This window comes from Meriones unguiculatus (assembly GCF_030254825.1).
Source record: "Meriones unguiculatus strain TT.TT164.6M chromosome 13 unlocalized genomic scaffold, Bangor_MerUng_6.1 Chr13_unordered_Scaffold_65, whole genome shotgun sequence".
NCBI lineage: Eukaryota > Metazoa > Chordata > Mammalia > Rodentia > Muridae > Meriones > Meriones unguiculatus.
Window position 1 is genome coordinate 313,026 of NW_026843670.1, and position 26,609 is coordinate 339,634.

Here is a 26,609-nt window from a genome sequence, read left to right on the forward strand (position 1 = left end):
AACAAGCAAGAGTACTTTACAATTGTGTCCTTAATTTGGGTGTTTTGCTTAATTCCATATGCAGTCAAGTTAAAAACCAAGAGTCATGATCACACCTCTTTTCAGCTTGAAAGATAATCATATCTCCTCTTTACATTAACTTCCAAATGAAAAGAATAACAGGTCATAGTAATGCCTAAAAATAATTTAATGACGCAGAGTACAACAGCAGACAAATTACATATTTATCTTGATAATAACTGAAGCTAACATTATATAACTGTCCTTCAAAACCGTCCAGGTTAGAAACAACAAAGTCCAGGTTAGAAACAACTCTCCACCGCCGCTGGGCCACTCCACAACACCTCCCTCATAGGGCAACCCACATTAAGCACAAGGATTCACCTCCCACCTGCTAGGTGTATGTAGGGTCCCTAGGTCCAGACCAAGCATGCTCCTTATTTGATGGCTCAGTCTCTGCAAGCCCCCTGGGGGCTGGGGCAGCTGTTTCTGTTGGTCTTCTTGTGAGGTTCCTCGCACCTCCAGGGCCTTCCATCTTTTCCCCAACACTTACTCAGGATCGCTAGAGCTCTGCACCTTTCTTAGGTGCAAGTCTGAGCATCTGTCCAAGCTTATTTCTGGCTGGAGTCTCTGAGACAATGGTCAGGTTAGGGTCCAGGCAACCGGGTTTTACAGTCCCAATTCTGGGCGTTCTCAATGTGGTCAAATATCGTCCAACAGAGCCTGATATTCTTCTTCTGTGAGAGGAGCCTCGAGTGTTGGTTCGATCTGCTCCCATGGTACATCTGGGTCCAGAGCGGCTGGTCCCTGTTCCTCTTCCACTGTTCTCGCCAGTTGCTCCAGGAAGAGCTGGACAGGGCAGGAGTTGCTGGATTCTGGGTAGGCCTCTGTGAAGAAGGTGAGTTCGGGTCTTGACATCAACGCTTCTGCACACTGGCCTCCTGCAGAACCCGATGTCAACAAGCTGTCGCGGGAAGCCTCCTGCTCAATGCAACACGATGCTCCAGGAGCCCTTTCCGGGCCAGGAGAGGCAGGCAGGTCCTCACCTTTAGCTGTGCTGCCTCCAGCGCGGCCTTTCTGCCTGGCCTTTCTGTTCTGGAACCATATGTGGACGGTGTCCTCAGGCAAACCTGTGCTCAGGGCCAGTTGCACCCTCGTGGCATAGTCTGGGGATGGAGAGATCTCAAAAGCTTGCACTAGCATGCTGATCTGCGCTGGACTAAGCCGCGTTCGAGGCCTTCTCCGTTCTGAGGGCGGGCCTCTTGCTTGTTGTACCCTGGCGACAAGCTTTTCAGGAGGCTGTTGGGAGGCTTCATGGCTGGAGCCTGTGGTGGTCTGCTTTGAGGTCTTCCTCGACATGCCAGTTCTATTTCTGCGGTTTTGAAACCACACGCGGATGGAGGACTCTGGAACTCCGAATTCCCTGGCCAGTTCCTGCCTGGTCCTGAAGCTCGGGTATGGTGTCTTGGCAAAAACTGAGAGCAAGACCTCCTTCTGCTTGGCCTGCCAAACAGTCTTTTGACGCCGGGATATCTTTGCCGTGCTGCAGCCAGCCACATCTGCCTGATCTTCCATCCTGCTGAAGACACTTTGACAGGAGTTCTTCCTCTCCAGTGTGTACTCAGAACAACACCCAGGAAAGTGCAGACTATGGCAAATGCGTAAATTAGTCCGCTGCTCACCCTTAAATACCGACCTGAAGCCCCACCCACTCCCTCGTGGCCTCCAATTACAGGCCAAACCGTGGAACGCTCTTCTGCTTCCAAACTGTGAAACCCTTCCTTCCTCTTGCGAATTTTCCCATATCCCACCCTAAAGCAGCCTTTCCAGAAACAGTTGGCCTTGTGTTCTAAACAAATTCCACTGCTTAGCTCACAGTACGCACCTGTGTTGGCCCACAAGGAGTTTGAGGGGAGAGTCTAAGGCACGGCTTCTGATGATCAGGCATGGAGAAGAGGCATAAGCCAGGAGCAGTCTTTGCCTACTTTAACAAGGTCATTCATTCAGCTCTGGCTGATGCTCAAGGAGGAACGTGGCTAGAACAGATCTTGCACTCTGCGTGTGCCGTCTGCCTTAAGTTCCTTTGAGCTCCAGTCACCCGGTGTATGATTTCAACAATCTAAATATGGTTAGGACCCTGCAAGTCTAAGCATTTGGGCAAAGAGTAGACTTATCCTGCAGAAAGACTCCTGGAATTATTTCTGAATTTCTCCTTCAGTGGCAGACTACAGAAGGTGTCAACTTCACTCTTGGACCCTCTGGTTCCACCTATTTAATCCACCATACACTTTGTGCGTGTAGAAGGCAATCTCCCACAGCCTTTCTTGAATGTCTGATGGAGGCATACAGCTGGTTTACAACCTATGACCCTACCTCAGATGAGTGTAAGCCAATGGTGACTATAATCTTTATAGACCAGTCAGCCAGAGATATTTGTAGAAAGCTCCAGAAAATAAAGGGTTTACAAGACAAGTCGTTGAAGGATTTAGTGCAGGTGGCAGAAAAGGTTTTAGACAGCTGGGATATGGAAGAAGAGAAAGAGGAAAGAAAGCAGAAAGAGCAGGAAGTGAGAGAAAGAGAAAGGAAAAGAGGCAAGACAGAAAGTTGACTAAGATCCTGGCCACTGTAGTGCAGTCATAATGATAGGGAGAGAGTTCCTGGAAATCAGAGGGGCCCTCTGTCTAAGGAATAGTATGCCTATTGCAAGGAGAAAGGACACTGGATCAAGAATTGTCCCAAAAGAAAATTGAAGCCCTACACCGGGACCTGGCACACTTCTGGGCCACCAATCCCCAGGTAACTCTTTTCTGATATGTGGATCATATACTATTAGCTGCAGATTATAAAGAAACCTTACTTGAAGCCACAGATCAGCTGTTGCAAGAGCTGGGTGACCTTGGCTATAGACTGTCGGCGAAAAATGCTCATCTCTGCAGGAAACAGGTCAGTTAAGAGGTGGCTATCGGAGGCTAGAAAAGAGACTGTATTTTATATTCCCCCTTCATGGACTACTGAACAACTGAGGGAAATTTTAAGTAAAGAAGTATTTGCCAAGATGGCAGCCCCTCTGTATCCCCTTACAAAGGGCATTGATTCTTGCATCTGGGGAAAGGATGAACAAGCTGCATTTGATAATATCAAACAAGCCTTAATGTCTGCCCCAGCTTTGGTACTCAGATTGTGACCAAAACCTTCCATCTCTATGTGGCCGAGAATCAGGGAATGGCCAACAGATGCTAACACAGTAAATTGGACCCTGGAAGAGACTAGTAGCCTATCTATCCAAAAAGCTTGATTCAGCAGCGGCAGGATGGCCAACCTGCCTGTGAATAATAGCAGCAGTGGCGGCACTCGTAAACGATGCAGACAAACTGACTCTGGGACAGGACCTCACCATCTATGCTCGTCTTGCCCCTGAGAGTGTCATAAGGCAGCCAACTGATCGCTGGCTCACGAACACCTGTATGACATAATACCAGGCTTTGCTATTGAATAAAGGTAGAGTCACCCTTGCCCTGGCTATGGAGCTAAACCCTGCCACCTTATTGTAGGATCCAGAAATCCAGACCATGGAGCATGATTTGCAGGTTCTAGCAAAGGAACAGGGATGGCGAAAGGACTTGAAAGAGCAACCAATTCCTGATGCGGAGGTGACATACTATATGGATGGGAGCAGTTTTTTGTAGAACGGAAAGAGAAAGGCAGAGGCAGTGGTGGTAAATGGACATAAGGTATTCTGGGCCCAGGCGTTGCCGGAGGGCACATCTGTTCTGGGAGCTGAATTGATTGTTTTAATCCAAGCATTAACTCTGGAAAAGGGTAAAAAGACAAACATCTACACTGATAGTTGGTTCACCTTACCAACAGCCCATGTACATGGGGCCATCTATCAGCAGAGAGGCCTGCTAACATCAGCCGGTAAAGAGATAAAAAATAAAAAAAAATGAGATTCTGGCTTTGGTCAATGCCCTGTTGCTGCCCGACAAGGTAAGCATTATTCATTTCCCGGGACAGCAGAAGGGGACTTCCAGGGCAGCAAAGTGGGATAACATGGCCAATCGGGAGGCTAAAGCAGCTGCTAGAGGAAACTCTGTCCTGGTGGTACTAACTGCTGAACTGCCCAGAGAAGAATGACTAAACTACTCAGAAAGTGACTTAAAGTTAATATGGCAAAAAAAAAAAAAAAAAAAAGGGGATATTTGACACCGACGTGGGGGCATGGATTAACTCCAAAGGTAAGATCATTCTACCCCAGGAAGATGCTGAGAGATTAATAACTCAGATGTATAAATGGATTCACTTGAAGGCAAAGAAATTGGCTGAAGTTGTCCGCCAATCCCAGTCCCTAATACTAAACCTCACCCCCTTGAGTGAGTGAGTGACTAGGGCGTGTGAACCTTGCCAGAGTGTAAACATAGGTAAGAATTTCCAGAGCCCAGGGAAGTGGCTGAGAGGAACTGTGGCAGCCTTTTTGGAGTATATGGCAAATTTTGAGTTAATGGCCTCTGAGCAGTGGAACGCTGCCTATTGGCTTTGGCTATTTTCCAAAGTCCAGTTTCTTATAAACTGACCTTGGTGGTCCTACAGCAGACTGCTCTGACCCTGAGAAACTGTGTGCAACCATAGTAACCAGACAGCAGGCTCTGTGTAACCTTGAGTGAGCTCTCCTATGTTCTGACCAAGTAAAGCTCCTACATGAGAAACTGCTTGTACTTTTCTGCCTACTTAAGTGTTAACCTGACGTCCATTAAATCAACACCTGGATAAGCATGTAGACTTGGTGTCCTTCTCTGTGTCACCCTGTCTCTCTCGTTCTCCCAGCCCTCTCTCAGGTGGTATTCAGCTGTCACTGCTGGCCAGTGACAAGGAACTAGACCTGGAATGCATTGGGAAGTGGATTTCACTGAAAGTAAACCATCCAGGTACAGCAATAAATATCTCCTGGTTTTTGTAGACACTTTCTCAGGATGGGTGGAGGCTTTTCCCACAAAGAAAGTAACCTCCCTGGTCATGGCCAAAAAGATTCTGGAAGACATTTTTCCTCGGTTTGGTATTCCAAAGGTAATTGGGTCAGACAATGGGTCAACCTTCATTGCTCAGTTAAGCCAGGAGGTGGCCAGGTTTCTGGGGCTTGACTGTAAGTTACATTGTGCTTATAGACCCCAAAGTTCAGGACATTTAGAGAGAACGAATAGAACTCTCAAAGAGATTCTCACCAAATTGAACATGGAGACTGGCGGTGACAAGGCAGTGCTCCTTCCCTTGGCCCTCTTTAGGGTCAGAAATACTCTCTCCATATAGGTTTAACACCCTTCGAACTACTATATGGGTTTCTGTTCCCTGACTCTTCTTGGGTACCCCCTTGATAAAACTAGTGGTAAATCTGCTTGTACAGGCTGAAAGAATTGCAGCTTATTCAGAAAGAAATTTGGAGCAAGGTTGGCAGTGCATATGTTCCTGGGTCCTTTTAGGTGCCCCATCAGTTCCACGTTGAAGATCTGGTATATGTGCAGTGACATGGCAGCCAGAATCTGGAACCTCAGTTGAAGGGTCCTTATTACATCTTCCTCACCACGCCAACTGCGGTCAAAATAGAGGGCATCATAGCTTGAATCCACGTGTCACATGTTAAGACGGCTTTTCATCAACCTGCAACACCTGGAAACTCCAAGCCTCCAGCTACCGGCTGAAACTGAAACTCATCAGGGACAATAAACTCTCAGACAAGAACTACCCTTTTTCTGGGAAAGTTTAAGTGCAGTTCAGGTCCTGATGCTCCAGAAAGAGTATCAACCTCTCCATGAGGTTGATCCACAATTTTAGGGTTAAAATTGAGGCAAAAAAGGGGGGGTGAGAGACCACCTGGGAATGAGAAAAACAACAGTGATTATTTGAATTGAAGTCAGGTGTAGATAATTCTTGAAGGAAAGGGTCAACTGTTCTGAGAACAACTATCTACAACCACCTGTAAACTATCTACAACCAGCTGTATACTACCTAAAACCAGGTGTAAACTATCTTCATGCTATTCTTGCTGAACAATCAATGTATAGAGCAAAAGTGGTTTCAATTTCAGGTATAAAACCCTGTCCTTTGCATATTTAGGGCTGTCTCCTGTCTTTGTAGGGGGACCCTATAGAAATTGGAATAAAACTCTTGCTTTTGCCTCAAGTTGTGGTCTATGAGTGTTCCTGGGAAGTGCACAATCCTGAGCTCCTGAGCAGTGAGACTCCAGGTCTAACAACATGAAACTAAAACGCTTTTGTCATCCATTCTTTAGGTGGTGAAGCAGCTTATAAAATGGGAAACCACTGTTCCAGCTATGCAACAGACAGGTTTATATCTAGACCATTCAAAGAAGTCATAAAATGTAAACATGAAGAAACAAACAAACAAACAATCTAGAAAAGATCATCCTGAGTGAGGTATCTCAGAAGCAGAAAGACATACACGGTATATACTCGATTTTAAGTGGAGGCTAGACCTATAATATAGGATAAACATACTAAAATCTATAAGAAGATAAACAAAAAGATAAACAAGAAAGAGGACCTGGGTTAAGATGATCAATCCTCACCTAGAAAGACAAATGGGATGGACATAGGAGAAAACAAGAAACAGGACCCTAGCCTACCACAGAGGACCTGGGAAAGACTCTACCTAGTAGTATATCAAAGCAGGTGCTGAGACTCATAACCAAACCTTGGGGAGAGCACAGGGAATCATATAAAAAAAGGGGGAGTTAGTGTGACCTGGAGAGGGCAGGAACTCCACAAGGACCAAATATATCAGGGCACAGGGGTCTTTTATGAGACTGTATCTCCAACCAAGGACAATGTACGCATAGAACCTAGCACCCCTGCTCAAATATAGTCCATGTTAGCTCTGTCTCCAAGTGGGTATCATACTAAGTGGAACAGGGACTATTACAGACATGAACTCAATGGCTGGCTCTTTGACTTCCCCCCTCACAAGGCAGGATCAGATTGGCTAGGTCACAGAGGAGGACATTGCAGCAAAACTGATGATGCCTGATAATCTAGGGTCAGTTGGAACAGGCAGAAGCCCTCGCCTATCAGTAGACTTGGAAAGGTGTAGGTAGTAGATGAGGGAAGGAGGGTAGGAAAGGGAGGGAATGAGGGGACTGGTCTACAGCTTGGATACAAAGTTAATAAACTGTATCTAATATTAAAAAAAATAAAAAGTAAAAAAGTGGAACATAAAACAAAGTTCCTAAAGATGAAACACAAAATGCTGACAGTTTTTTGTTTCTTTGAAAACAGAATTTTTTTTCTGAACAATTTTCCTGTCCCAGGCTCTCTTTATAGAACAACCTGTGCTTGAACGCACAGAGATCCACCTACCTTTAACTTCCTGAGTGCTAGGAATGCAGGCGCTCACCAACAGCCCTAGCTGCTGACAGTTTATTTAATTTTAGCATTTTATTTTTGTTGTTGTTTCATGCACTACATCTGAACTGCAGTTTCCTCTTCCTCCACTCCTCCCAGACACAATCTATCCACCACTACTCTGCCCAACTCTGCCCAGCTCACCTCTCCTTCATCCACTGCTTTTTTTCCATTTATTTTATTTTCAATGAAAAAAAAATGTGATGGCATAGCAAGTTATAATAAAACTAGGAACAATCCCTCACATCAGAGTTGGTCAAAGCAATACATGAGGAGAGAAAGTGTAGCTAAAGCAGGAAAAAGAGTCAGAGACACCCCCATTCTCACTGTTGGAAGTCCCTCAGCGAAATCAGGATAATAATCATAAGGTGTATGCCAACAACCTAGCTCACAAGACTCATAGAATGTTTATGTTTTTGTCCTTCAGTCTCTGATCCCCTATGAACTCAGTTGACTCAGTGGGCCATGTGCTTGTTGTGTCCTTAATATCTCTGGTTCCTACAATACATATTCCCTCATTTGTGGGGTTCCCCTGGATACATCATTGTGTTTGGATAAGGGTCTCTGCATCTGTTCCCATGAGATGCCTCGTGATGTCTCTCTGATGACAACTGGGCTAGGCACTCATCAATAATTATAGCATAGTATCTTTCATTGTCACTTTTTGTCTGTCATGTTTACAGATATCGTGTGTCTCTAGGTTATCTTGACTCTGGTTCATGGTCATCCAGGCAGTGTCAGGCATGGACTTCCCCTCATGGTGTGGGCCTCAATGTGTTTTCTGGAGTGTATTTCACATTATTGGGTTGGGGTTTTCCTTCTAGTATCTTCTGTAGGGCTGGATGGCTGCATATATACTGGGTATAGTAGTCTGGGTTGGCATCGGTGGTCTCTTCGTGTCTGCATGATATCCATCCAAGCCCTTCTGGCTTTCATAGTCTCTGCTGAGAATTCTAGTGTGATTCGGATAGGTCTACTCATTATTTGAATGCTATTTTGGTATTAGCAGTGTCATGCATAGAACAGTTAATTTTCATAGTGTCATCCACATATAAAATAGAATCTCTGTAACCTGAGAAAATAAAAAATGAACACACTATAATGTGTGTTGAGTGAATTAAGACGAAGAAGGGACTAATTTGAGGTAAAAATAAACTATATATAAATGCTGCAAAAAATTAAAATACTTGTAATTCAATTATGATATTTTAGAATATAACTGCATCAAAAAATTTAATTCCTATGCCATCAATATACCCAAAAATGTAGGTAGCATTTTGCCTTTGCATGATGATGAATATTTTTCTATAACTCCTCATATGAAAAGTACTGTTGTTTAAGTGATTTCTGAATGAATTACATAACATTATTAAAAGCAGAAAATTTGGTAGTTCTATGTGAAAGATAATTATATGCATAGTTTATGTTTCCCTCTAACTCTCTCTTTATAGGAAAGGATTTATGAAAATGATTTACAATCTGTGAGTCAATTAATTCAACAGTGGATGCCTAAAAATGGAAAATCGAGGAATCTATCAGTGGCTTAGTCCATGAGGCTGGTTGGCTCAACTCACCTTCATATACACAGAACTCCTCAAGAAGAAGGTTCTATAGTCAATGAAGAAATAGACTTGCTACCAAAGCGAAAAAGAACAGGCAAAGAGTAAAACATTCCTTCTTCCATGTCCTTGTATAGGTTTCCAGTAGAAGATGAGGCAAAGATGAGTGGTTGGTTTTGCAGTATGAAGATATGGATTAAAGTTATATTTTTCAGCTTTATAGATCCAGAAGAGAAGTAGAGAAGACTATTTCAAACAAGCAAGAGTACTTTACAATTGTGTCCTTAATTTGGGTGTTTTGCTTAATTCCATATGCAGTCAAGTTAAAAACCAAGAGTCATGATCACACCTCTTTTCATCTTGAAAGATAATCATATCTCCTCTTTACATTAACTTCCAAATGAAAAGAATAACAGGTCATAGTAATGCCTAAAAATAATTTAATGACGCAGAGTACAACAGCAGACAAATTACATATTTATCTTGATAATAACTGAAGCTAACATTATATAACTGTCCTTCAAAACCGTCCAGGTTAGAAACAACAAAGTCCAGGTTAGAAACAACTCTCCACCGCCGCTGGGCCACTCCACAACACCTCCCTCATAGGGCAACCCACATTAAGCACAAGGATTCACCTCCCACCTGCTATGTGTATATAGGGTCCCTAGGTCCAGACCAAGCATGCTCCTTATTTGATGGCTCAGTCTCTGCAAGCCCCCTGGGGGCTGGGGCAGCTGTTTCTGTTGGTCTTCTTGTGAGGTTCCTCGCACCTCCAGGGCCTTCCATCTTTTCCCCAACACTTACTCAGGATCGCTAGAGCTCTGCACCTTTCTTAGGTGCAAGTCTGAGCATCTGTCCAAGCTTATTTCTGGCTGGAGTCTCTGAGACAATGGTCAGGTTAGGGTCCAGGCAACCGGGTTTTACAGTCCCAATTCTGGGCGTTCTCAATGTGGTCAAATATCGTCCAACAGAGCCTGATATTCTTCTTCTGTGAGAGGAGCCTCGAGTGTTGGTTCGATCTGCTCCCATGGTACATCTGGGTCCAGAGCGGCTGGTCCCTGTTCCTCTTCCACTGTTCTCGCCAGTTGCTCCAGGAAGAGCTGCACAGGGCAGGAGTTGCTGGATTCTGGGTAGGCCTCTGTGAAGAAGGTGAGTTCGGGTCTTGACATCAACGCTTCTGCACACTGGCCTCCTTCAGAACCCGATGTCAACAAGCTGTCGCGGGAAGCCTCCTGCTCAATGCAACACGATGCTCCAGGAGCCCTTTCCGGGCCAGGAGAGGCAGGCAGGTCCTCACCTTTAGCTGTGCTGCCTCCAGCGCGGCCTTTCTGCCTGGCCTTTCTGTTCTGGAACCATATGTGGACGGTGTCCTCAGGCAAACCTGTGTTCAGGGCCAGTTGCCCCCTCGTGGCATAGTCTGGGGATGGAGAGATCTCAAAAGCTTGCACTAGCACGCTGATCTGCGCTGGACTAAGCCGCGTTCGAGGCCTTCTCCGTTCTGAGGGCGGGCCTCTTGCTTGTTGTACCCTGGCGACAAGCTTTTCAGGAGGCTGTTGGGAGGCTTCATGGCTGGAGCCTGCGGTGGTCTGCTTTGAGGTCTTCCTCGACATGCCAGTTCTGTTTCTGCGGTTTTGAAACCACACGCGGATTCAGGACTCTGGAACTCCGAATTCCCTGGCCAGTTCCTGCCTGGTCCTGAAGCTCGGGTATGGTGTCTTGGCGAAAACTGAGAGCAAGACCTCCTTCTGCTTGGCCTGCCAAACAGTCTTTTGACGCCGGGATGTCTTTGCCGTGCTGCAGCCACCCACATCTGCCTGATCTTCCATCCTGCTGAAGACACTTTGACAGGAGTTCTTCCTCTCCAGTGTGTACTCAGAACAACACCCAGGAAAGTGCAGACTATGGCAAATGCGTAAATTAGTCCGCTGCTCACCCTTAAATACCGACCTGAAGCCCCACCCACTCCCTCGAGGCCTCCAATTACAGGCCAAACCGTGGAACGCTCTTCTGCTTCCAAACTGTGAAACCCTTCCTTCCTCTTGCGAATTTTCCCATATCCCACCCTAAAGCAGCCTTTCCAGAAACAGTTGGCCTTGTGTTCTACCCAAATTCCACTGCTTAGCTCACAGTACGCACCTGTGTTGGCCCACAAGGAGTTTGAGGGGAGAGTCTAAGGCACGGCTTCTGATGATCAGGCAAGGAGAAGAGGCATAAGCCAGGAGCAGTCTTTGCCTACTTTAAGAAGGTCATTCATTCAGCTCTGGCTGATGCTCAAGGAGGAACGTGGCTAGAACAGATCTTGCACTCTGCGTGTGCCGTCTGCCTTAAGTTCCTTTGAGCTCCAGTCACCCGGTGTATGATTTCAACAATCTAAATATGGTTAGGACCCTGCAAGTCTAAGCATTTGGGCAAAGAGTAGACTTATCCTGCAGAAAGACTCCTGGAATTATTTCTGAATTTCTCCTTCAGTGGCAGACTACAGAAGGTGTCAACTTCACTCTTGGACCCTCTGGTTCCACCTATTTAATCCACCATACACTTTGTGCGTGTAGAAGGCAATCTCCCACAGCCTTTCTTGAATGTCTGATGGAGGCATACAGCTGGTTTACAACCTATGACCCTACCTCAGATGAGTGTAAGCCAATGGTGACTATAATCTTTATAGACCAGTCAGCCAGAGATATTTGTAGAAAGCTCCAGAAAATAAAGGGTTTACAAGACAAGTCGTTGAAGGATTTAGTGCAGGTGGCAGAAAAGGTTTTAGACAGCTGGGATATGGAAGAAGAGAAAGAGGAAAGAAAGCAGAAAGAGCAGGAAGTGAGAGAAAGAGAAAGGAAAAGAGGCAAGACAGAAAGTTGACTAAGATCCTGGCCACTGTAGTGCAGTCATAATGATAGGGAGAGAGTTCCTGGAAATCAGAGGGGCCCTCTGTCTAAGGAATAGTATGCCTATTGCAAGGAGAAAGGACACTGGATCAAGAATTGTCCCAAAAGAAAATTGAAGCCCTACACCGGGACCTGGCACACTTCTGGGCCACCAATCCCCAGGTAACTCTTTTCTGATATGTGGATCATATACTATTAGCTGCAGATTATAAAGAAACCTTACTTGAAGCCACAGATCAGCTGTTGCAAGAGCTGGGTGACCTTGGCTATAGACTGTCGGCGAAAAATGCTCATCTCTGCAGGAAACAGGTCAGTTAAGAGGTGGCTATCGGAGGCTAGAAAAGAGACTGTATTTTATATTCCCCCTTCATGGACTACTGAACAACTGAGGGAAATTTTAAGTAAAGAAGTATTTGCCAAGATGGCAGCCCCTCTGTATCCCCTTACAAAGGGCATTGATTCTTGCATCTGGGGAAAGGATGAACAAGCTGCATTTGATAATATCAAACAAGCCTTAATGTCTGCCCCAGCTTTGGTACTCAGATTGTGACCAAAACCTTCCATCTCTATGTGGCCGAGAATCAGGGAATGGCCAACAGATGCTAACACAGTAAATTGGACCCTGGAAGAGACTAGTAGCCTATCTATCAAAAAAGCTTGATTCAGCAGCGGCAGGATGGCCAACCTGCCTGTGAATAATAGCAGCAGTGGCGGCACTCGTAAACGATGCAGACAAACTGACTCTGGGACAGGACCTCACCATCTATGCTCGTCTTGCCCCTGAGAGTGTCATAAGGCAGCCAACTGATCGCTGGCTCACGAACACCTGTATGACATAATACCAGGCTTTGCTATTGAATAAAGGTAGAGTCACCCTTGCCCTGGCTATGGAGCTAAACCCTGCCACCTTATTGTAGGATCCAGAAATCCAGACCATGGAGCATGATTTGCAGGTTCTAGCAAAGGAACAGGGATGGCGAAAGGACTTGAAAGAGCAACCAATTCCTGATGCGGAGGTGACATACTATATGGATGGGAGCAGTTTTTTGTAGAACGGAAAGAGAAAGGCAGAGGCAGTGGTGGTAAATGGACATAAGGTATTCTGGGCCCAGGCGTTGCCGGAGGGCACATCTGTTCAGGGAGCTGAATTGATTGTTTTAATCCAAGCATTAACTCTGGAAAAGGGTAAAAAGACAAACATCTACACTGATAGTTGGTTCACCTTACCAACAGCCCATGTACATGGGGCCATCTATCAGCAGAGAGGCCTGCTAACATCAGCCGGTAAAGAGATAAAAAATAAAAAAAAATGAGATTCTGGCTTTGGTCAATGCCCTGTTGCTGCCCGACAAGGTAAGCATTATTCATTTCCCGGGACAGCAGAAGGGGACTTCCAGGGCAGCAAAGGGGGATAACATGGCCAATCGGGAGGCTAAAGCAGCTGCTAGAGGAAACTCTGTCCTGGTGGTACTAACTGCTGAACTGCCCAGAGAAGAATGACTAAACTACTCAGAAAGTGACTTAAAGTTAATATGGCAAAAAAAAAAAAAAAAGGGGATATTTGACACCGACGTGGGGGCATGGATTAACTCCAAAGGTAAGATCATTCTACCCCAGGAAGATGCTGAGAGATTAATAACTCAGATGTATAAATGGATTCACTTGAAGGCAAAGAAATTGGCTGAAGTTGTCCGCCAATCCCAGTCCCTAATACTAAACCTCACCCCCTTGAGTGAGTGAGTGACTAGGGCGTGTGAACCTTGCCAGAGTGTAAACATAGGTAAGAATTTCCAGAGCCCAGGGAAGTGGCTGAGAGGAACTGTGGCAGCCTTTTTGGAGTATATGGCAAATTTTGAGTTAATGGCCTCTGAGCAGTGGAACGCTGCCTATTGGCTTTGGCTATTTTCCAAAGTCCAGTTTCTTATAAACTGACCTTGGTGGTCCTACAGCAGACTGCTCTGACCCTGAGAAACTGTGTGCAACCATAGTAACCAGACAGCAGGCTCTGTGTAACCTTGAGTGAGCTCTCCTATGTTCTGACCAAGTAAAGCTCCTACATGAGAAACTGCTTGTACTTTTCTGCCTACTTAAGTGTTAACCTGACGTCCATTAAATCAACACCTGGATAAGCATGTAGACTTGGTGTCCTTCTCTGTGTCACCCTGTCTCTCTCTTTCTCCCAGCCCTCTCTCAGGTGGTATTCAGCTGTCACTGCTGGCCAGTGACAAGGAACTAGACCTGGAATGCATTGGGAAGTGGATTTCACTGAAAGTAAACCATCCAGGTACAGCAATAAATATCTCCTGGTTTTTGTAGACACTTTCTCAGGATGGGTGGAAGCTTTTCCCACAAAGAAAGAAACCTCCCTGGTCATGGCCAAAAAGATTCTGGAAGACATTTTTCCTCGGTTTGGTATTCCAAAGGTAATTGGGTCAGACAATGGGTCAACCTTCATTGCTCAGTTAAGCCAGGAGGTGGCCAGGTTTCTGGGGCTTGACTGTAAGTTACATTGTGCTTATAGACCCCAAAGTTCAGGACATTTAGAGAGAATGAATAGAACTCTCAAAGAGATTCTCACCAAATTGAACATGGAGACTGGCGGTGACAAGGCGGTGCTCCTTCCCTTGGCCCTCTTTAGGGTCAGAAATACTCTCTCCATATAGGTTTAACACCCTTCGAACTACTATATGGGTTTCTGTTCCCTGACTCTTCTTGGGTACCCCCTTGATAAAACTAGTGGTAAATCTGCTTGTACAGGCTGAAAGAATTGCAGCTTATTCAGAAAGAAATTTGGAGAAAGGTTGGCAGTGCATATGTGCCTGGGTCCTTTTAGGTGCCCCATCAGTTCCACGTTGAAGATCTGGTATATGTGCAGTGACATGGCAGCCAGAATCTGGAACCTCAGTTGAAGGGTCCTTATTACATCTTCCTCACCACGCCAACTGCTGTCAAAATAAAGGGCATCATAGCTTGAATCCACGTGTCACATGTTAAGCCGGCTTTTCATCAACCTGCAACACCTGGAAACTCCAAGCCTCCAGCTACCGGCTGAAACTGAAACTCATCAGGGACAATAAACTCTCAGACAAGAACTCCCCTTTTTCTGGGAAAGTATAAGTGCAGTTCAGGTCCTGATGCTCCAGAAAGAGTATCAACCTCTCCATGAGGTTGATCCACAATTTTAGGGTTAAAATTGAGGCAAAAAAGGGGGGGTGAGAGACCACCTGGGAATGAGAAAAACAACAGTGATTATTTGAATTGAAGTCAGGTGTAGATAACTCTTGAAGGAAAGGGTCAACTGTTCTGAGAACAACTATCTACAACCACCTGTAAACTATCTACAACCAGCTGTATACTACCTAAAACCAGGTGTAAACTATCTTCATGCTATTCTTGCTGAACAATCAATGTATAGAGCAAAAGTGGTTTCAATTTCAGGTATAAAACCCTGTCCTTTGCATATTTAGGGCTGTCTCCTGTCTTTGTAGGGGGACCCTATAGAAATTGGAATAAAACTCTTGCTTTTGCCTCAAGTTGTGGTCTATGAGTGTTCCTGGGAAGTGCACAATCCTGAGCTCCTGAGCAGTGAGACTCCAGGTCTAACAACATGAAACTAAAACGCTTTTGCCATCCATTCTTTAGGTGGTGAAGCAGCTTATAAAATGGGAAACCACTGTTCCAGCTATGCAACAGACAGGTTTATATCTAGACCATTCAAAGAAGTCATAAAATGTAAACATGAAGAAACAAACAAACAAACAATCTAGAAAAGATCATCCTGAGTGAGGTATCTCAGAAGCAGAAAGACATACACGGTATATACTCGATTTTAAGTGGAGGCTAGACCTATAATATAGGATAAACATACTAAAATCTATAAAAAGATAAACAAGAAAGAGGACCTGGGTTAAGGTGATCAATCCTCACCTAGAAAGACAAATGGGATGGACATAGGAGAAAACAAGAAACAGGACCCTAGCCTACCACAGAGGACCTGGGAAAGACTCTACCTAGTAGTATATCAAAGCAGGTGCTGAGACTCATAACCAAACCTTGGGCAGAGCACAGGGAATCATATAAAAAAAGGGGGAGTTAGTGTGACCTGGAGAGGGCAGGAACTCCACAAGGACCAAATATATCAGGGCACAGGGGTCTTTTATGAGACTGTATCTCCAACCAAGGACAATGTACGCATAGAACCTAGCACCCCTGCTCAAATATAGTCCATGTTAGCTCTGTCTCCAAGTGGGTACCATACTAAGTGGAACAGGGACTATTACAGACATGAACTCAATGGCTGGCTCTTTGACTTCCCCCCTCACAAGGCAGGATCAGATTTGCTAGGTCACAGAGGAGGACATTGCAGCAAAACTGATGATGCCTGATAATCTAGGGTCAGTTGGAACAGGCAGAAGCCCTCGCCTATCAGTAGACTTGGAAAGGTGTAGGTAGTAGATGAGGGAAGGAGGGTAGGAAAGGGAGGGAATGAGGGGACTGGTCTACAGCTTGGATACAAAGTTAATAAACTGTATCTAATATTAAAAAAAATAAAAAGTAAAAAAGTGGAACATAAAACAAAGTTTCTAAAGATGAAACACAAAATGCTGACAGTTTTTTGTTTCTTTGAAAACAGAATTTTTTTTCTGAACAATTTTCCTGTCCCAGGCTCTCTTTATAGAACAACCTGTGCTTGAACGCACAGAGATCCACCTACCTTTAACTTCCTGAGTGCTAGGAATGCAGGCGCTCACCAACAGCCCTAGCTGCTGACAGTTTATTTAGTTTTAGCATTTTATTTTTGTTGTTGTTTCATGCACTACATCTGAACTGCAGTTTCCTCTTCCTCCACTCCTCCCAGACACAATCTATCCACCACTACTCTGCCCAACTCTGCCCAGCTCACCTCTCCTTCATCCACTGCTTTTTTTCCATTTATTTTATTTTCAATGAAAAAAAAATGTGATGGCATAGCAAGTTATAATAAAACTAGGAACAATCCCTCACATCAGAGTTGGTCAAAGCAATACATGAGGAGAGAAAGTGTAGCTAAAGCAGGAAAAAGAGTCAGAGACACCCCCATTCTCACTGTTGGAAGTCCCTCAGCGAAATCAGGATAATAATCATAAGGTGTATGCCAACAACCTAGCTCACAAGACTCATAGAATGTTTATGTTTTTGTCCTTCAGTCTCTGATCCCCTATGAACTCAGTTGACTCAGTGGGCCATGTGCTTGTTGTGTCCTTAATATCTCTGGTTCCTACAATACATATTCCCTCATTTGTGGGGTTCCCCTGGATACATCATTGTGTTTGGATAAGGGTCTCTGCATCTGTTCCCATGAGATGCCTCGTGATGTCTCTCTGATGACAACTGGGCTAGGCACTCATCAATGATTATAGCATAGTATCTTTCATTGTCACTTTTTGTCTGTCATGTTTACAGATATCGTGTGTCTCTAGGTTATCTTGACTCTGGTTCATGGTCATCCAGGCAGTGTCAGGCATGGACTTCCCCTCATGGTGTGGGCCTCAATGTGTTTTCTGGAGTGTATTTCACATTATTGGGTTGGGGTTTTCCTTCTAGTATCTTCTGTAGGGCTGGATGGCTGCATATATACTGGGTATAGTAGTCTGGGTTGGCATCGGTGGTCTCTTCGTGTCTGCATGATATCCATCCAAGCCCTTCTGGCTTTCATAGTCTCTGCTGAGAATTCTAGTGTGATTCGGATAGGTCTACTCATTATTTGAATGCTATTTTGGTATTAGCAGTGTCATGCATAGAACAGTTAATTTTCATGGTGTCATCCCCATATAAAATAGAATCTCTGTAACCTGAGAAAATAAAAAATGAACACACTATAATGTGTGTTGAGTGAATTAAGACGAAGAAGGGACTAATTTGAGGTAAAAATAAACTATATATAAATGCTGCAAAAAATTAAAATACTTGTAATTCAATTATGATATTTTAGAATATAACTGCATCAAAAAATTTAATTCCTATGCCATCAATATACCCAAAAATGTATGTAGCATTTTGCCTTTGCATGATGATGAATATTTTTCTATAACTCCTCATATGAAAAGTACTGTTGTTTAAGTGATTTCTGAATGAATTACATAACATTATTAAAAGCAGAAAATTTGGTAGTTCAATGTGAAAGATAATTATATGCATAGTTTATGTTTCCCTCTAACTCTCTCTTTATAGGAAAGGATTTATGAAAATGATTTACAATCTGTGAGTCAATTAATTCAACAGTGGATGCCTAAAAATGGAAAATCGAGGAATCTATCAGTGGCTTAGTCCATGAGGCTGGTTGGCTCAACTCACCTTCATATACACAGAACTCCTCAAGAAGAAGGTTCTATAGTCAATGAAGAAATAGACTTGCTACCAAAGCGAAAAAGAACAGGCAAAGGGTAAAACATTCCTTCTTCCATGTCCTTGTATAGGTTTCCAGTAGAAGATGAGGCAAAGATGAGTGGTTGGTTTTGCAGTATGAAGATATGGATTAAAGTTATATTTTTCAGCTTTATAGATCCAGAAGAGAAGTAGAGAAGACTATTTCAAACAAGCAAGAGTACTTTACAATTGTGTCCTTAATTTGGGTGTTTTGCTTAATTCCATATGCAGTCAAGTTAAAAACCAAGATTCATGATCACACCTCTTTTCAGCTTGAAAGATAATCATATCTCCTCTTTACATTAACTTCCAAATGAAAAGAATAACAGGTCATAGTAATGCCTAAAAATAATTTAATGACGCAGAGTACAACAGCAGACAAATTACATATTTATCTTGATAATAACTGAAGCTAACATTATATTACTGTCCTTCAAAACCGTCCAGGTTAGAAACAACAAAGTCCAGGTTAGAAACAACTCTCCACCGCCGCTGGGCCACTCCACAACACCTCCCTCATAGGGCAACCCACATTAAGCACAAGGATTCACCTCCCACCTGCTAGGTGTATGTAGGGTCCCTAGGTCCAGACCAAGCATGCTCCTTATTTGATGGCTCAGTCTCTGCAAGCCCCCTGGGGGCTGGGGCAGCTGTTTCTGTTGGTCTTCTTGTGAGGTTCCCTGCACCTCCAGGACCTTCCATCTTTTCCCCAACACTTACTCAGGATCGCTAGAGCTCTGCACCTTTCTTAGGTGCAAGTCTGAGCATCTGTCCAAGCTTATTTCTGGCTGGAGTCTCTGAGACAATGGTCAGGTTAGGGTCCAGGCAACCGGGTTTTACAGTCCCAATTCTGGGCGTTCTCAATGTGGTCAAATATCGTCCAACAGAGCCTGATATTCTTCTTCTGTGAGAGGAGCCTCGAGTGTTGGTTCGATCTGCTCCCATGGTACATCTGGGTCCAGAGCGGCTGGTCCCTGTTCCTCTTCCACTGTTCTCGCCAGTTGTTCCAGGAAGAGCTGGACAGGGCAGGAGTTGCTGGATTCTGGGTAGGCCTCTGTGAAGAAGGTGAGTTCAGGTCTTGACATCAACGCTTCTGCACACTGGCCTCCTGCAGAACCCGATGTCAACAAGCTGTCGCGGGAAGCCTCCTGCTCAATGCAACACGATGCTCCAGGAGCCCTTTCCGGGCCAGGAGAGGCAGGCAGGTCCTCACCTTTAGCTGTGCTGCCTCCAGCGCGGCCTTTCTGTTCTGGAACCATATGTGGACGGTGTCCTCAGGCAAACCTGTGCTCAGGGCCAGTTGCACCCTCGTGGCATAGTCTGGGGATGGAGAGATCTCAAAAGCTTGCAGTAGCATGCTGATCTGCGCTGGACTAAGCCGCGTTCGAGGCCTTCTCCGTTCTGAGGGCGGGCCTCTTGCTTGTTGTACCCTGGCGACAAGCTTTTCAGGAGGCTGTTGGGAGGCTTCATGGCTGGAGCCTGCGGTGGTCTGCTTTGAGGTCTTCCTCGACATGCCAGTTCTGTTTCTGCGGTTTTGAAACCACACGCGGATGGAGGACTCTGGAACTCCGAATTCCCTGGCCAGTTCCTGCCTGGTCCTGAAGCTCGGGTAAGGTGTCTTGGCAAAAACTGAGAGCAAGACCTCCTTCTGCTTGGCCTGCCAAACAGTCTTTTGACGCCGGGATGTCTTTGCCGTGCTGCAGCCACCCACATCTGCCTGATCTTCCATCCTGCTGAAGACACTTTGACAGGAGTTCTTCCTCTCCAGTGTGTACTCAGAACAACACCCAGGAAAGTGCAGACTATGGCAAATGCGTAAAGTGTCTGCTGCTCACCCTTAAATACCGACCTGAAGCCCCACCCACTCCCTCGAGGCCTCCAATTACAGGCCAAACCGTGGAACGCTCTTCTGCTTCCAAACTGTGAAACCCTTCCTTCCTCTTGCGAATTTTCCCATATCCCACACTAAAGCAGCCTTTCCAGAAACAGTTGGCCTTGTGTTCTACCCAAATTCCACTGCTTAGCTCACAGTACGCACCTGTGTTGGCCCACAAGGAGTTTGAGGGGAGAGTCTAAGGCACGGCTTCTGATGATCAGGCAAGGAGAAGAGGCATAAGCCAGGAGCAGTCTTTGCCTACTTTAACAAGGTCATTCATTCAGCTCTGGCTGATGCTCAAGGAGGAACGTGGCTAGAACAGATCTTGCACTCTGCGTGTGCCGTCTGCCTTAAGTTCCTTTGAGCTCCAGTCACCCGGTGTATGATTTCAACAATCTAAATATGGTTAGGACCCTGCAAGTCTAAGCATTTGGGCAAAGAGTAGACTTATCCTGCAGAAAGACTCCTGGAATTATTTCTGAATTTCTCCTTCAGTGGCAGACTACAGAAGGTGTCAACTTCACTCTTGGACCCTCTGGTTCCACCTATTTAATCCACCATACACTTTGTGCGTGTAGAAGGCAATCTCCCACAGCCTTTCTTGAATGTCTGATGGAGGCATACAGCTGGTTTACAACCTATGACCCTACCTCAGATGAGTGTAAGCCAATGGTGACTATAATCTTCATAGACCAGTCAGCCAGAGATATTTGTAGAAAGCTCCAGAAAATAAAGGGTTTACAGGACAAGTCGTTGAAGGATTTAGTGCAGGTGGCAGAAAAGGTTTTAGACAGCTGGGATATGGAAGAAGAGAAAGAGGAAAGAAAGCAGAAAGAGCAGGAAGTGAGAGAAAGAGAAAGGAAAAGAGGCAAGACAGAAAGTTGACTAAGATCCTGGCCACTGTAGTGCAGTCATAATGATAGGGAGAGAGTTCCTGGAAATCAGAGGGGCCCTCTGTCTAAGGAATAGTATGCCTATTGCAAGGAGAAAGGACACTGGATCAAGAATTGTCCCAAAAGAAAATTGAAGCCCTACACCGGGACCTGGCACACTTCTGGGCCACCAATCCCCAGGTAACTCTTTTCTGATATGTGGATCATATACTATTAGCTGCAGATTATAAAGAAACCTTACTTGAAGCCACAGATCAGTTGTTGCAAGAGCTGGGTGACCTTGGCTATAGACTGTCGGCGAAAAATGCTCATCTCTGCAGGAAACAGGTCAGTTAAGAGGTGGCTATCGGAGGCTAGAAAAGAGACTGTATTTTATATTCCCCCTTCATGGACTACTGAACAACTGAGGGAAATTTTAAGTAAAGAAGTATTTGCCAAGATGGCAGCCCCTCTGTATCCCCTTACAAAGGGCATTGATTCTTGCATCTGGGGAAAGGATGAACAAGCTGCATTTGATAATATCAAACAAGCCTTAATGTCTGCCCCAGCCTTGGTACTCAGATTGTGACCAAAACCTTCCATCTCTATGTGGCCGAGAATCAGGGAATGGCCAACAGATGCTAACACAGTAAATTGGACCCTGGAAGAGACTAGTAGCCTATCTATCCAAAAAGCTTGATTCAGCAGTGGCAGGATGGCCAACCTGCCTGTGAATAATAGCAGCAGTGGCGGCACTAGTAAACGATGCAGACAAACTGACTCTGGGACAGGACCTCACCATCTATGCTCGTCTTGCCCCTGAGAGTGTCATAAGGCAGCCAACTGATCGCTGGCTCACGAACACCTGTATGACATAATACCAGGCTTTGCTATTGAATAAAGGTAGAGTCACCCTTGCCCTAGCTATGGAGCTAAACCCTGCCACCTTATTGTAGGATCCAGAAATCCAGACCATGGAGCATGATTTGCAGGTTCTAGCAAAGGAACAGGGATGGCGAAAGGACTTGAAAGAGCAACCAATTCCTGATGCGGAGGTGACATACTATATGGATGGGAGCAGTTTTTTGTAGAACGGAAAGAGAAAGGCAGAGGCAGTGGTGGTAAATGGACATAAGGTATTCTGGGCCCAGGCGTTGCCGGAGGGCACATCTGTTCAGGGAGCTGAATTGATTGTTTTAATCCAAGCATTAACTCTGGAAAAGGGTAAAAAGACAAACATCTACACTGATAGTTGGTTCACCTTACCAACAGCCCATGTACATGGGGCCATCTATCAGCAGAGAGGCCTGCTAACATCAGCCGGTAAAGAGATAAAAAATAAAAAATGAGATTCTGGCTTTGGTCAATGCCCTGTTGCTGCCGGACAAGGTAAGCATTATTCATTTCCCGGGACAGCAGAAGGGGACTTCCAGGGCAGCAAAGGGGGATAACATGGCCAATCGGGAGGCTAAAGCAGCTGCTAGAGGAAACTCTGTCCTGGTGGTACTAACTGCTGAACTGCCCAGAGAAGAATGACTAAACTACTCAGAAAGTGACTTAAAGTTAATATGGCAAAAAAAAAAAAAAAAAAGGGGATATTTGACACCGACGTGGGGGCATGGATTAACTCCAAAGGTAAGATCATTCTACCCCAGGAAGATGCTGAGAGATTAATAACTCAGATGTATAAATGGATTCACTTGAAGGCAAAGAAATTGGCTGAAGTTGTCCGCCAATCCCAGTCCCTAATACTAAACCTCACCCCCTTGAGTGAGTGAGTGACTAGGGCGTGTGAACCTTGCCAGAGTGTAAACATAGGTAAGAATTTCCAGAGCCCAGGGAAGTGGCTGAGAGGAACTGTGGCAGCCTTTTTGGAGTATATGGCAAATTTTGAGTTAATGGCCTCTGAGCAGTGGAACGCTGCCTATTGGCTTTGGCTATTTTCCAAAGTCCAGTTTCTTATAAACTGACCTTGGTGGTCCTACAGCAGACTGCTCTGACCCTGAGAAACTGTGTGCAACCATAGTAACCAGACAGCAGGCTCTGTGTAACCTTGAGTGAGCTCTCCTATGTTCTGACCAAGTAAAGCTCCTACATGAGAAACTGCTTGTACTTTTCTGCCTACTTAAGTGTTAACCTGACGTCCATTAAATCAACACCTGGATAAGCATGTAGACTTGGTGTCCTTCTCTGTGTCACCCTGTCTCTCTCTTTCTCCCAGCCCTCTCTCAGGTGGTATTCAGCTGTCACTGCTGGCCAGTGACAAGGAACTAGACCTGGAATGCATTGGGAAGTGGATTTCACTGAAAGTAAACCATCCAGGTACAGCAATAAATATCTCCTGGTTTTTGTAGACACTTTCTCAGGATGGGTGGAAGCTTTTCCCACAAAGAAAGAAACCTCCCTGGTCATGGCCAAAAAGATTCTGGAAGACATTTTTCCTCGGTTTGGTATTCCAAAGGTAATTGGGTCAGACAATGGGTCAACCTTCATTGCTCAGTTAAGCCAGGAGGTGGCCAGGTTTCTGGAGCTTGACTGTAAGTTACATTGTGCTTATAGACCCCAAAGTTCAGGACATTTAGAGAGAATGAATAGAACTCTCAAAAGATTCTCACCAAATTGAACATGGAGACTGGCGGTGACAACGCGGTGCTCCTTCCCTTGGCCCTCTTTAGGGTCAGAAATACTCTCTCCATATAGGTTTAACACCCTTCGAACTACTATATGGGATTCTGTTCCCTGACTCTTCTTGGGTACCCCCTTGATAAAACTAGTGGTAAATCTGCTTGTACAGGCTGAAAGAATTGCAGCTTATTCAGAAAGAAATTTGGAGCAAGGTTGGCAGTGCATATGTGCCTGGGTCCTTTTCGGTGCCCCATCAGTTCCACGTTGAAGATCTGGTATATATGCAGTGACATGGCAGCCAGAATCTGGAACCTCAGTTGAAGGGTCCTTATTACATCTTCCTCACCTCGCCAACTGCCGTCAAAATAGAGGGCATCATAGCTTGAATCCACGTGCCACATTTTAAGCCGGCTTTTCATCAACCTGCAACACCTGGAAACTCCAAGCCTCCAGCTACCGGCTGAAACTGAAACTCATCAGGGACAATAAACTCTCAGACAAGAACTCCCCTTTTTCTGGGAAAGTATAAGTGCAGTTCAGGTCCTGATGCTCCAGAAAGAGTATCAACCTCTCCATGAGGTTGATCCACAATTTTAGGGTTAAAATTGAGGCAAAAAAGGGGGGGTGAGAGACCACCTGGGAATGAGAAAAACAACAGTGATTATTTGAATTGAAGTCAGGTGTAGATAACTCTTGAAGGAAAGGGTCAACTGTTCTGAGAACAACTATCTACAACCACCTGTAAACTATCTACAACCAGCTGTATACTACCTAAAACCAGGTGTAAACTATCTTCATGCTATTCTTGCTGAACAATCAATGTATAGAGCAAAAGTGGTTTCAATTTCAGGTATAAAACCCTGTCCTTTGCATATTTAGGGCTGTCTCCTGTCTTTGTAGGGGGACCCTATAGAAATTGGAATAAAACTCTTGCTTTTGCCTCAAGTTGTGGTCTATGAGTGTTCCTGGGAAGTGCACAATCCTGAGCTCCTGAGCAGTGAGACTCCAGGTCTAACAACATGAAACTAAAACGCTTTTGCCATCCATTCTTTAGGTGGTGAAGCAGCTTATAAAATGGGAAACCACTGTTCCAGCTATGCAACAGACAGGTTTATATCTAGACCATTCAAAGAAGTCATAAAATGTAAACATGAAGAAACAAACAAACAAACAATCTAGAAAAGATCATCCTGAGTGAGGTATCTCAGAAGCAGAAAGACATACACGGTATATACTCGATTTTAAGTGGAGGCTAGACCTATAATATAGGATAAACATACTAAAATCTATAAGAAGATAAACAAAAAGATAAACAAGAAAGAGGACCTGGGTTAAGATGATCAATCCTCACGTAGAAAGACAAATGGGATGGACATAGGAGAAAACAAGAAACAGGACCCTAGCCTACCACAGAGGACCTGGGAAAGACTCTACCTAGTAGTATATCAAAGCAGGTGCTGAGACTCATAACCAAACCTTGGACAGAGCACAGGGAATCATATAAAAAAAGGGGGAGTTAGTGTGACCTGGAGAGGGCAGGAACTCCACAAGGACCAAATATATCAGGGCACAGGGGTCTTTTATGAGACTGTATCTCCAACCAAGGACAATGTACGCATAGAACCTAGCACCCCTGCTCAAATATAGTCCATGTTAGCTCTGTCTCCAAGTGGGTACCATACTAAGTGGAACAGGGACTATTACAGACATGAACTCAATGGCTGGCTCTTTGACTTCCCCCCTCACAAGGCAGGATCAGATTGGCTAGGTCACAGAGGAGGACATTGCAGCAAACCTGATGATGCCTGATAATCTAGGGTCAGTTGGAACAGGCAGAAGCCCTCGCCTATCAGTAGACTTGGAAAGGTGTAGGTAGTAGATGAGGGAAGGAGGGTAGGAAAGGGAGGGAATGAGGGGACTGGTCTACAGCTTGGATACAAAGTTAATAAACTGTATCTAATATTAAAAAAAATAAAAAGTAAAAAAGTGGAACATAAAACAAAGTTCCTAAAGATGAAACACAAAATGCTGACAGTTTTTTGTTTCTTTGAAAACAGAATTTTTTTCTGAACAATTTTCCTGTCCCAGGCTCTCTTTATAGAACAACCTGTGCTTGAACGCACAGAGATCCACCTACCTTTAACTTCCTGAGTGCTAGGAATGCAGGCGCTCACCAACAGCCCTAGGTGCTGACAGTTTATTTAGTTTTAGCATTTTATTTTTGTTGTTGTTTCATGCACTACATCTGAACTGCAGTTTCCTCTTCCTCCACTCCTCCCAGACACAATCTATCCACCACTACTCTGCCCAACTCTGCCCAGCTCACCTCTCCTTCATCCACTGCTTTTTTTCCATTTATTTTATTTTCAATGAAAAAAAAATGTGATGGCATAGCAAGTTATAATAAAACTAGGAACAATCCCTCACATCAGAGTTGGTCAAAGCAATACATGAGGAGAGAAAGTGTAGCTAAAGCAGGAAAAAGAGTCAGAGACACCCCCATTCTCACTGTTGGAAGTCCCTCAGCGAAATCAGGATAATAATCATAAGGTGTATGCCAACAACCTAGCTCACAAGACTCATAGAATGTTTATGTTTTTGTCCTTCAGTCTCTGATCCCCTATGAACTCAGTTGACTCAGTGGGCCATGTGCTTGTTGTGTCCTTAATATCTCTGGTTCCTACAATACATATTCCCTCATTTGTGGGGTTCCCCTGGATACATCATTGTGTTTGGATAAGGGTCTCTGCATCTGTTCCCATGAGATGCCTCGTGATGTCTCTCTTATGACAACTGGGCTAGGCACTCATCAATGATTATAGCATAGTATCTTTCATTGTCACTTTTTGTCTGTCATGTTTACAGATATCGTGTGTCTCTAGGTTATCTTGACTCTGGTTCATGGTCATCCAGGCAGTGTCAGGCATGGACTTCCCCTCATGGTGTGGGCCTCAATGTGTTTTCTGGAGTGTATT